Here is a 13,730-nt window from a genome sequence, read left to right on the forward strand (position 1 = left end):
ACGATGTAATGAAAGACGAATGTGAAAAACAAGTGTAAAATATAACTGAATGAGGCTTTGGACATGAAAGCACAGTAGCTGAAAAAAATGTCACTGGAAGTGATTAATAGTAGATTAGAAACTATCAGGAAAGAAAAGTGAACTTTGAGTTTCTTCTTTTTTTTTTATATATTCTCATCTGTTACCTAATATGGTAACAATACAAAGTATTTACATGAAGACCAGAGAGAAACAAAGAATGGGGGAAAGGAGCAGAAGGAGAAGGAGAGAAAGGAAGGGGAGGAGGAGGAGGAAGAGGAGGAAGGAAGAAGGCAGCTTTCCTGACCTTTGGACATTAACAGGTGACCTATCTAACTGCTATGGGCTGAAAGTTTATCCTCCCAAAATTCACATGTGGAAATCTAAATTCCCAGTGGGATTTGTGATTTGGAGGTGGGTGAAGCCTATGAAAGGTAATCGGGTCCAGAGAGTGAATGAAGAGCCCGAACTACGTGCCTCCACCATATGAGGATATAAGAGCAGAGGATGGTCTGCAAACTAGGAAGTAGACCCAACCAGATACTGGATCAATTTGTACCTTGATCCTGGACTTCTCAGCCTCCAGAACTGTGAGACATAAATGTCTGCTGTGTAAACTGCCTCAGTCTGTGGCATTTTGTTATAGGATCCCAAACTGACTAAGACACTAACATATATATATAATGGGAGTCCTCAAAAGATAGGGCAGTGTGAGAAATAGCTTTGTATCTCTGTAGATCTATATCTGAATCTGGATCTATAGCTGTATCTATCTACCTACTTATTAATGAGAGAATAATGAATGAAACTTTCCCAAATTTGAAGAAAACTATCGCATCATAGATTAGAGAAAGTTCAAGCACACATACACATACACACACACACAAACACAAACACACACACGCAAGAAAAGATGTAAAAATCCATACTAAAGCACATGTAATAATCACATTTATTTTTAAGAAAGTGATAAAAATGTCTAAAAAATACAAATTACTTTTACAAAACATGATTATCAAATGGAAAGTTCAAATAATTCAAGAATATGAATCAAAAATGGCACAATTGTTGGTTACAATGCAATGGAATTATAAATAAATAATGAAAGAGAGAAAAGAAGTGCTAATATATTTGGATAATAACTAATGCCACTTTAAATACTTCATAGATTAATGAGGAACTTATAGTAGAAGCAGTAGATTCAGAACTGAATGATTATAAAATCAACACATAATAATCTCACATATCTAAACTGCTTTTTTGAAGTAAATTTATTGTTTTAAATATACATATTATGAAATAAAAGACAAATGATTTAAGAAATGACTTCAAGAAAAATTTAACCCTCAGTTGAAGGAAATACACCTTACTAGATACAAAGATTACTAATTAATAGATAAAAATCAAAAAGTAAATCTATAAAATCCATATAACACCACTGATTTAAAATTCCAAAAGATTTTTGAATATTTAAAACAGCATAAACGATTCTGAAAACTAAGGACACAGAAAGGGGTCAGAAATTAAAAAGATGTAGTGATTTAAATGATCATAGCACTAACATAGAAATAGATGAATAAAATAACAAAAGAGGCACCCCCTCCAAATCATAAATCTGTGGAGACTAAAGGAGTTTTAGAAACTCCCATTGAAAACAAAACAAAACCACATAATCTTCAGTTACTGATTTGAGTACAATTGAGACATATGACAGCGAACATAAAGAGATGGACACCAAAATGCCAGCTTAGCTGCTTTGGACCTAATAAAAGAACACAACTTGTCACAGTCATATAGAAGAAGAATATGTTTGCTCCAGCAAAACAGAACATATAAAAACTCTACCAACAAATCCTACTTCTATCCCAGAGACATTCTTACATGTTAGCCCAAGCATAAAAGAGCAAGAATGTTCATAGCTCCATTAAATGACAATTTAGAAGCACCTTATAGCTGAGCCCAAAATATGCACGTACATATTTACATTTTCCAGAATCCCTTTACAGGTAAATGAGGTTTATGTGACTAATTTGGCCATCAAATATGAGAAAAGTGGTAAAAATATGTGCTTCCTTTATCCCTTTCTTGCTTTACCATAGTAAATTTGGAAGCAGCAGCTTCCAGACTAAGGAGTTAAGATATGAGAGAAGTCTCTTTGCCCTGCATTCCAGTTTAGATGAGCCAGCAGCAAACCTCTGTTACGCTAAGAAGTGTTATTTCTAGGTTCATAGTAGTGCTGCAATACTAGGATTATCTTCCTTAATACACCTAAATGTCCAAGAAGAGAATGAAATATAAATTAAATGTAGTATATTTATATATCAAAGACAAAATATAAAGAATGTTATAGATACATGCAATTTATAAAAATTAAATAAATAGATGAGCTGATAAAGTGTTGATCAAATATGTACAATTGACTCTAGTGTTTCATGGATATATAAAATGTATATGAGAATACAAACCAAATTAATCCCAGTCATTGGTTCTGAGAGTGAGATATTATGATAGGAATCCACAGTAATTTTAACTTAATCTATTATTTTACACTTACTTGATGCAAAAATAATGTGTGAAAAATATGCAAATTGAAACATTTTTACTTAGAGGTAGTAGAAACCCATAAGGAATATGAAAAATAGTATTTTATTCCTAGGTTTCTGTGACATTGTTTTATGGACTCTCTGGAGTTAAAAAAAAAAAATCTTAAAAAATAAAAGCATCGTAAAGAGAAACATACATGGAAAAGCCTAAAAAAAAAAAAAAAAGTTAAAGAAGCTAGTTAAAAGATTTTCATGTAATGAAAATGACTGATTCTTCAAATAATTTACTGAGAACTGCTATAGGTAAGGAGTATCCAAACAGCTGGATCTTATTTCCAAGCACTGTGCTATTAGGCTGCCATTTTATGTAAAATAAACTTTGAAATAGTGTCATTGCATCATGATAAAGTTATTTACAGAATGCAGCAGAAGCATGGGCAATCAACACTCAACTAGCATTGGGGGTGTCCACAATGAACTTGTCTTAGAAAAAAGAGGTAGTCTGTAATGTGATTCCTGGAGGGAACTGATTTCAGTGTAGAAAGAGAGCTCAGCGTTAAGTTGCATTTTTTTAAAGGCATGAGACTATGGGATAAATTATTCAAAAAATTCCAAGTCATTCAGCTTGGCTAGTGATGAGACTGCTCCCAGGAGTGGAAAGTTATTGCCCCTAGAAGCATTGGAGAATGCATCGCTTCCATCTTAACATGTAGATCGGTCATTTTTCTACTAAAACAGAATTTTAAAATAAATATCCATTCCAACACTTATCCCATTTCATTTTGGTAATTTATTCCCATGCCTCTATTTTCTGCCTGATGGTGAACCTCTTTGGGGGCATAAACATCTGCCCTCTGTGCCAGGCACAAAAAACATGGTGAATCCAAGGTGCCCCATAAATACCATCCAACCACCTAATGTAGAATTCAATTTCAAAATGTCCTTCTAAGTAAAACTATGCAGTTTAACATAAATGGAAACTATTTTAAAGGTATGTAGACATGAGATGTCCAATAACACCCTGCTGGTATGAGTTACGTAGTGAAAAGGCTAAGAAGAGATTAATTTGGCTTTAAATCTTGCTTTTGGACCACTTACTTGCTATGTGGTACCTATTTCAGTTAGGAAGCATATTCGAGCAAAGTATATTTTATATTTTTATAAAGGAGAATGTAGAAGACACAATAAAAAGAATAAATGTTTACCCATTTATAAGCCTTGTGACCAGAAGAAAATTCATAATCTCTTGTGTGTTTCCTCACAAGTAAAGTGACACTAACAATGCTGTTGTTTGTAGTACTTAAGGATTACATGAGATAACACATGTTACGCATCTTAGATAGCGTCCTGACTTTGTGTTCTTCAATCTCTGCTACCAGGTCTAATTTAGACCCGAGCAAAAGAATGTTGTAATTTAATTGCTCTGCTGGTCTGTTTTGTTGTTTTATTATCTAATCACTTATTTTTGTTTTCATGCTAAAGAACTGCTCTACTTAAGGTTGTCTCTAAATGTCTCTTGAGAAAACCTTTCATACAACACGTCTCTCTAGTCTGATGCTCTAAGAAGGCAATGTCTGGTTTTTTGCGAGTCACTGATGCTGGTGGGATAAATGACATTCTGTTCTCTAATTAATTAAACAAGCTCTGCACACTTCGTTTCTGGTAGCCATGAAGGTAGGCATTTTTGGTTACCATGCTGACTGAACACACAACAGAGGCTTCTGGCAGGCTGCTGCAGTGAAGCCCTTGGGAGTAGAGGAATTGTTTTGCCAACAGAGCTGAACTTTGGCCTGGTTTATTCCCAGCAAAGTGTTACTGTCTTGTGAGGAAAGGAGTTAAAGCTTATTAGGAAAGGTCAAAGAGATTCTCCAGCATCTGATAACCTTTAAACAGGTTTTCAAAGAGGAGATAGATTAATCCAATTTCCATGGTATCAAATAGAAACTAGTGGTTGAAAATACCCAGCATATATGGGTACCAGCGTATATATACCCAGTCTAATTGTTCCATAAGAAAAAAATATGGAAAAAAATTGAGAATGAATATCGAAGAAGGTAAAGTTATTCCAGGAGAATAACGTTATAGAAGATGATTGACAGGGGATCCTTGGAGGGTTCAGCGGTTTAGCCCCTGCCTTTGGCTCAGGAAGTGATCCTGGAGTGGAGCCTGTGTCTCTGCTGTGCTCTCTCTCTCTGTGTGTCTCTCATGAATAAATAAATAAAATCTTTTTTTTTTAAATAAATAAAGTCTTAAAAAAAAAAAAGAAGGTGGCTGACATAGTTATCAAAAGGTTGAGAAAATGCGCTTTTAAAGTAATTGAATTGCAATTCATTGTTTTGCAGGAATTTAGAAGATGAAGAGATGTTAAATTGAGCTCTCAAGTCACAAAAGACACACAGGAATCTTAAATGCATATGTCTAAGTGACAGAAGTCAATCGGAAAGGGCTACATACTATATAAAATTCTGGAAAAGGAAAATTTATGGAGACAGTAAAGAGATTGGTGATTCCCAGGGATGCCAGAGGAGGGAGAGAGACTTAGACAAGTGGAGCATAGAGGATTTTTAAGGTAGTGGAATTATTTTATATCATAGTGTAATGGTATAAACATGCCATTTATACATTTGTCAAATCTCAAAGAATGTACAACATGAAGAACATGCCCTAATGTGAACTGTTCAACTTTAGTTAATAATAATGGACCAATATTACATCTTCAATTGTAGCAAATATACCACATTAATGTTAATGTTAATAATAGAGGAAATGGAATGGTGAGTGTCTGGGGATTCTATTCTTCACACTCTGTAAACCTAACACTGCTCAAAAAATCAAATTTTTAAGAAATGATGCTGGAGGAGTGCAGATCTGCAGGTGTGATGATGATGATGATGATGAGTCACAAGATAATTTGCAAAGATAGACCTGTACATTAGATTCAAGGAAGAAAAAAAAAAAAAAAAAAAACCTAGAAACAAGGCCAGGAATTTAAACAGCAAGTTTAGAAAGTATTAAAATCTAGAAGAGAATTGATAGGAGAAACAAGGCATCAAAGAGAATGTATGAACACTCAGAAGTTGGAACAGTCACCAGGACAACTGGGGTCAATGAAAAGGATCACATGAAGAACAAATGAAGGTCAGTGAATCCTTTGGCAGGGTCAACTGAACTCTGATGCCCTTGAACAAAGGTCATATATAGAATATTTTTCAGTTTGACAGAATTAGACAAAATCTTTTATGATATTTTTTTTCAGACCACCAGCCTCCCACTTATCTCTCAACATGGGTACTCTCATTAATGTGATATATATACACATATATATCTTCATGTTTTGTATTGAAGTATAGTTGATGCACAATGCTGCGGTAGTTTCAGGTGTACAACAGTGATTTGACAACTCTTACGTTATGCTGTGCTCACCACAAGTGTAACTACCCAGACAGTGTTATTAATATACCATTGACTATATTCCCTATGCTGTGCCTTTCATCCCCATGGCTTATTCATTCCATGACTGGGCGCCAGTACTCCTTCACTCCCCTTCACTCATTTTTCCCCATCCTTCCATTCCCCTCCCCTCTAGCAACCCATCAGTTTGTTTTCAATATTTGTAGATCTGATTTTGCTTCTTGTTTGTTTACTTATTTGTTTTGTCTTTTAGATTCCACCTATGAGTGAAATATATAGTATTTGTCTTTCCCTGCCTGTCTTATTTCACTTAGCATATACTCTCTAGGTCCATCCATGTTGTCACAAATGATAGGATCTCATTCTTTTTTTAGGGCTGAGTAAGATTCCATTCTGGGTATTTGTGTTGCTTCCATATTATGGCTATTGGAAATAATGCTACAATAAACATAGTGCTGCATATATCTTTTTGAATCAATGTTTTTGTTTTCTTTGGGTAAATACTTGGTATTACTGGACCATAAAAGTATTTCTACTTTTAATTTTTTGAGGAACCTCTACTCTGTTTTCCACAGTGGCTGCATCAATTTACATTCCCAACAATGCACGAGGGTTCCTTTTAGTCCACATGCTCTCCAATAGTTGTTATTTCTTTTCTTTTTGATTCTAGCCATCCATTCTGACAGGTGTGAAGTGATATATTATTGTGATTTTTATTTGCACTTTCATGATAATTTTTAATCAAATCCAGAATTTGGTGTTAATAGTTAATGGATTTATAGTGAAATTATAAGTGATAAATGACAACTCTCCGACTTTAGTTCTGTCACTCATGAAACAAATGAGGGAATGACATTAACATATAAGGGACATCAAATGTTTTGCACAAAATGCATTAATCTCTATAGATGCTGAAAAATTGGTGTAATGAGATAAATCTAATACAATAACAATCATGAAGGATAAGAGAAATAACACACTTGCGACCAAAACTCAGCTTTATTAGCAAAAAATAGGAGATATGGGCTCCATGGGAACTCCAATTTAAAGTGCATGTTCAGGGATGCCTGGGTGGTCTCAGCGGTTTGGTGCCGCCTTTGACCCAGCAGTGATCCTGGAGTCCCAGGATCGAGTTCCACATCGGGCTCCCTGCATGGAGCCTGCTTCTCTCTCTGCCTATATCTCTGCCTCTCTCTGTGTCTCTCATGAATAAATAAATAAAATCTTTAAAAAATAAAAAAATAAAGTGTGTGTGCAATGTATATCAATAACATATATGTCAGTAATACATAAAATATACTGGAATGGGGTCATAGGCATGCCCCCAAACAAATGTAATTTTTAGTTCCTATTGTTATATATCTTTCTATTAGCAGAGTCTAGGAGAGATAGGAGCCAGAGAAACCTAAATTTCATAAAAATATTTAGAAGAGCCAGAAATATATATTTTTAAAAATACTATAATTGTAATATGTCCACCTGTAGCTATTATTATTTTATTTCATATTACAGACATACTTTTAGATCATGACAGAAGACTATCTCTCAAATGACATATTTTCCCACCTTAAATATAGTTAAATTGGAATATGTTCAGGGAATTGTAAATATGATAATGGAAGTGTTCATAATACGTCAAAGTAAAGATAGGTTAAAGGAATTGGAGATGTTTACCTCTGTAGGAAGTTTCTGGGGAATATGGTACATCTTAAAATACCTGCAGTTTTCACTTGGAATAGGATAATTTATCTTTGTGATTCTAAATGTGCAAAGAAAAAATGATATTTAACTTTAAAAAAAGCATTTTATTTATTTATTCATGAGAGACACACACACACACACACAGAGGCAGAGACATAGGCGGAGGGAGAAGCAGGCTCCATGCAGGGAGCTTGATATGGGACTCAATCCCAGGACTCCAGGATCACACCCTGAACCAAAGGCAGATGCCCAACAGCTGAGCCATCCAGGCATCCCTGATAGTTTAACTTTTACTTAAAGTAAGAACATCTCACATTCTATAGTATAGAGTTAATCATAAAGAAACAAATGTGGATTTTCAGAGGATTCACCTCACATCACCAAACACTCCATTTTCTTCAGTGTCCACCATGAACATATCAAAGCCCTTTATTATCTTCCTGGATCAAAATGTCCTAGTAAGGTTAAAAATTACATATACTTCTCATGATATTGAGGAAAATAATTAGGAGTCCATCAATGATCAGAAAATATGCTAGCACCTGGAATTGATAATGTAGGAGGTTCTACAGATATCATAAAGTTGCAAGGGGTGGGGGGTGGATGCATGTCACATTTCATGTGACCAGTGAAATCAGTACGATTTCTCAACATTTTAAGATGTATTGATAGAAGTCAGAAAAAAACAGGAGAAAGAATATTGCAAAAGCTACCTGGTCTTCAACAGTTATCCAAAATTGAGTATCAGATTTTCTTATGGTTCCTATTAGGCCTCTGGAAGGTTAATACTCATTAACATTCTCAAAACATTCACTTTAATTTAAACCCGTGGGTCCCCCTCTATCCTTTAATCTGATTTCTAATGATGCCTTTCATTGGTTCTGGCATGAGCCTACTTTTATTCTATGCATCAACCCAGAGGAAAAAAAAGAAGGATAACTTTCTCAAGGTCACTAACCCTATTAATATCTTTAATGTGGCCTATATCTGCAGTCCCTTGCTGGGGTAAACCATAGTAAGAGAAAGAATCAAATGATTAACTATATTTTATCACTATGTAAGCATTTTGTCAATTAATTCTTAGCACAAATATCCCAAATTCTCTCCAACAATCACGTCTTACTCTGTTCTTCAATTACTGGACTCACTTAGGCTTTCAGCTATTACATATATAGGGAATTTATGAGGAGTTTAGCATCTGCTAATAATATTTATTAAATATTTTATTTATTTATTTATTTATTTATTTATTTATTTATTTATTTATTTATTTATTTAAGAGACAGCACAAGGTAGGAGGGGCAGAGGGAGGGGAAGAAGCAAGTCTCCCTGAGCAGGGAGCTCAATGCAAGGCTCCATCCCAGGACCTAAGATCATGACCTGAGTCAAAGGTAGACACTTAACCTGCTAAGCAACCCACATGCCCCCATATGCTAATAATTTCAAATGACTAATATGAGACCACTCCTTTCTCCTCCAAAAAAAAAAAAAAATCAATACTAAGGTGCTGCAATGTTGTAAGTTTATAAATGGAATCCATGAACCAAAGAAAATTTTAGTGAATATGTATGTGTGTGTGTTTGCCCATGTGTGTATAAATATTTTCCATGGATCTAAATAAATCTAAAAGGAATAGAACAAAATGGTAATAATGAAATCTTCTTTTAGAGATTTAAATAATAAAAGTGAGTTGTGTTTTATTTTACATAATTTTCTTCATTTCATAAATATTTTGAAATGAACATCCATTATTTATACAATGAAAGAATATAGCCTTGCGACTTCTGGGTGGTTCAGTGGTTGAGTATCTGCCTTTGGCTCAGGGCGTGAACCTGGATCGGTATTGAGTCCCTGGGAGGAGCCTACTTCTCCCTCGGTGTCTCTTTCTCTCTTTCTTTATCTCTCATGAATAAATAAATAAATAAATAAATAAATAAATAAATAAAATCTTTTTTTAAAAAAGAAAGAAAACAGCCAACCCTTTTCAAAGCAAAAATATAGATACGTACATGTATATGCATATCTTTTTTAAAAAGATTTTATTTATTTGAGAGAGAGAGAGAGAGAGAGAGAGAGAGTGCTTGCACAAGTAGGGGGAGGGGTCTTGGGATCTAGTCCCACAGATCATGACCTGAGCTGAAGGCTGATGCTTAACCAATGAGCTGCCCAGGCACCCCTACATACGCATATCTATATCTATGTCTGTATAATATAATGTATTCAAATCACTGAGAACAACAATTTTAAGAAGTTGCAGTTTGGTTGATTTTTTTTAACTCATGTCTAACTTTGCTAACATGTGACTTATTGCTATTATAATCTAAAAAAATAAGTTCAACAAAGGGAAACAAACAATTGTGGGTCAACTTAACAAATGTAAATTATTTACAAAACTCCAGCTATTTCTTCAATATGACTTTTCCATTGGGACACACATTCCCATGCAATTTTTGGCCCTCCATATAGAATCACTATTGAACTACTGAGGACTGAGACAACTCATCCTTGGCACAGTGAATGGGAGACTAAAGCTATAGGTTCAAAAGTGGAATGTAGCTACATATACCAATATTTAGCAATCTTTCATTTAGCACCTGCTTTGTGCTAAAAACTGTATGCCAAAGAGGCAACTGGGTGGCTCCTTGGTTGAGCGACTGACTCTTGGTTTCAGCTCAGATGATGATCTCATGGGTGATGGATTGAGCCCCATTTGGGCTCTTTGCTCAGCAGGGAGTCTACTTGAGATTCTTTCCCTCTGCCCCTACCTCTACTCTCTCTCTGTCTCTCTCTCTCTCTAAAATAAATAAATAAATCTTTAAAAACTGTATGCCAGGTATACACAGGCTCTGATGGTAAGAAAGCCAGATGAGCCAATAGTGATACAATGCCACTAAGGAGATACTATATATGCACAAAGAGCTGTTGCAGCACAGGGAGGCAGCTACTGTTTTGCCAGTGATATTTCAATCAACAAGGAGGTATCTGGACAGGATCTTGATGGATGTGTATGAACCTACCAGGGACAAAACAGAATTGTGCCTCTATCAGGCAGGGGAATGCTGTGTACAAAATACAAGAACATTAAAAATATATGGAAAGAATATTCTTTCTTTTTAAGATTATTTCATTGATCTTTTCAAGAAATTATTATGTATATAAAATATGTATTGCATGCCTATAATATACCTATCCTCTCTCTCTCTCTCTACTTCTAATTTCCAGAAGTGGAAACTAAAGCAGTTACTTTTCTGTCATGAGAAATGAACACTTCTAAAAAAAAAAGAATTAAAAACTCACACTAAAACTTCCTTCTGCTTCTCACCAGAAAATGAAGAAGTACCAGGGAACAGCATTAAGGTTTTCAGATGTTCACCCATTCCAGGCAGGCTTTAGAAGGGTTGAAGGTAGAGAAATGCATTCTTCAGAAGTCTGAGAATGTTCACCAGCCAGCACTTCCTAGGGTATGCCAAGAGGATATAAAACCTTATGAATTTTGCTTGTCCATTTATCTAAACAGTGACCAAAAAATCACACATGAGGCTTTTTTCTGGAGTGACCAGACAGGTAGCACCAAACAGCCTAATCTCAGAGTATTCTCCTATTCAGGAAAGGTTTGCTCAACCTCTGAAGGAGAGACAGACAGTCGTGCTCAAACTAGAAGTGCTTCCGTTTCATTGCTCCAAATAACTTGTATTAGCCAACAATAACACTAACCCCGTTAGCCTTTAACTGCTTTAGGAAAGAATCTTGCCTAAGGAAAAAAAATCTTCTTATAAAGTATCTATTGCTTCCAAAGATCTGGACCCTGGAAAGGGATTTATCTCAGCAATGCTCAACAAAATAGAAAAAGGGTACACAAAAGTGTTGGGCATCCAAGTATAATAGAAGGATAGATACATACATAAATGAGAGAAATGTCATAAATAGTTCTATCAATCTCCTCATAGGTATAAAATATATGTTTGTCTACCAAGGTATATGAAAAGATAAGAAGGGCCACATAATTATATTCTGGGTTGACGAGAAGTAGTCTTGGATTCAAATGATGTCTTTATATAAGACTATAGCCCAATTAATGTTAAAAACTAAAACAATTCTACAGTGTTCCTCTAAGATTCAATGAAAAGTTTAGTTTTAGCAATAAATAGTACATGTAAAGCACTCATAAAATGTGTCACAAAGTTTTCATTTATTACATTTAGCAAGACCAAGGTCAAATTTGTTGTGTAAAATATAGAGAAACAATTTTAAGTGAAACAAGGCACACTATTACTTCATACTTTTTGGAAGTATATAATTGGGGGGTATACAATCACTAAGATGTGACCTTTCAAGTGCAATCAATGTATTAGTCCTTTAAAGTATCAGTATTTGGTGAATATGCTCCAAAAACATGGGACAGGATGACCACTAAATGCAAACAGTTTAGTCCCCCAAATAAAAGTATTCTCAGGGGCTCTTCAAGATCTCATGGCAGAAATTTTGTATTCAAAAAGAACTTTGTTTCCAGCAAGAAGAGGAACATAATGAGTCAACACATCTGTTGTTCAACACACCTTAACCCCAGTGCTTTTCAAAAGGATTGCAGGTCTACAAAGCTAAAACCTTCTGGAAGAGAAAGAATATGATGTTGCCAGGAAAGAAAAATCAAGACCAGTGGGAGTAAGTGAAGATAATGATGCTCTGATTTTACTGACCTCATAGCCACCTGCATGGTGACAGCATTCATTGCTTATTGCTATTGAAATAAATTACCACTAATTTATTGGTTTGAAGCAAAACAAATATACTATCCTCTAGTCATGGATGTCAGAAGTCCAACACCAAAGTCACTGGACTAAACCAAAGTCATGGTCCACTGTGTTGTACTGGACCTCGTTCTTCCTTTAAGATTCTAGGGGGGAATCTGTTTACTCATCTATTTTAGATTCTAAAGGCTGCCCACATTTCTTGTCTTAAGGACCCTTCCCTCCATTTTCAAAAGCAGCAAGAACAGTCTTTTTTATTACACCATTTACATGACGCTGATTCTGTTATCACATCTTTAATTTTGACAACCAAGAATATTTTTTCACTTTTAACAACTCATGCTTTTAGATTGGGCCCCAAGTTAACCGGGATAATCTTCCAATCTCAAAGTTCTTAACCCTAAATCCTATCTGCAAAGTCCTTTTTGCCATGTTATTTAATATATTTACAAGACCCAAGGATTAGAAAGATTAGGTCCCCTGGACACCTTTGGGGAGCATTATTCTACCCACTGCAGTGACATTACCACTGTATTCCTTCATTTGGCACCATATTGACTTTATAACCTACATTTATTATCATTTTTATTGCCTATTAAGACTTGAAGGGTAGCCTTTGTATTTCATTCAGAGATATATTCACTTATATAGATATTTAATAAATGACATGTTGCAAACTTCCCATTTATGCTTTCATTGCACACAGCAATGTTCATTCATTTACACATTTAATTAATATCTGTCTCCTCCACTAGGATCCGGAGTATAAAAACCTTTTTTCTCTCATTTAATGTTTTATCTTGAGCAGCTAAAATAATATCAAGTGCCAAATGAATGAATACTTAGATTCATCCAAAAAAAAAAAAAAAAAAAGGAATGAATGGTTAAGCAAATATTTGCTGCGCAACAATTTGCCAGGGCTCACTTCTATATATATGAAGACAGACAGGTGGACAGATCATCAAGAGGACAGAAAATATGCATCTTTGATGCTCTTGTTACATAAATTATATACAGAAAATCAGTATGATCTATTATCCTTGGCCCAGAGTCACCCCATCATTACTGGCCAAAAATGACCACAAGAATGCCTTATTGTACATTTAATAATGGAGAAGGCAAAATTATCTCCTGAGCCAGGAGGTGACATCAAAGAAACTTCAACCAGAGATTAGCAAATGTAGAGTTCTAGTGTTAACTCTAACACTTTCCAATTTTGGATATGGGTTAGCGGCTAACCACTCTAAAAAGAGATATAGTCTGCAGCTGCAGAACTGGAAAAGTCTGAGGATTCCTGACCTTTACTCCT

Source organism: Vulpes lagopus, chromosome 24 (genome assembly GCF_018345385.1).
Source record: "Vulpes lagopus strain Blue_001 chromosome 24, ASM1834538v1, whole genome shotgun sequence".
NCBI lineage: Eukaryota > Metazoa > Chordata > Mammalia > Carnivora > Canidae > Vulpes > Vulpes lagopus.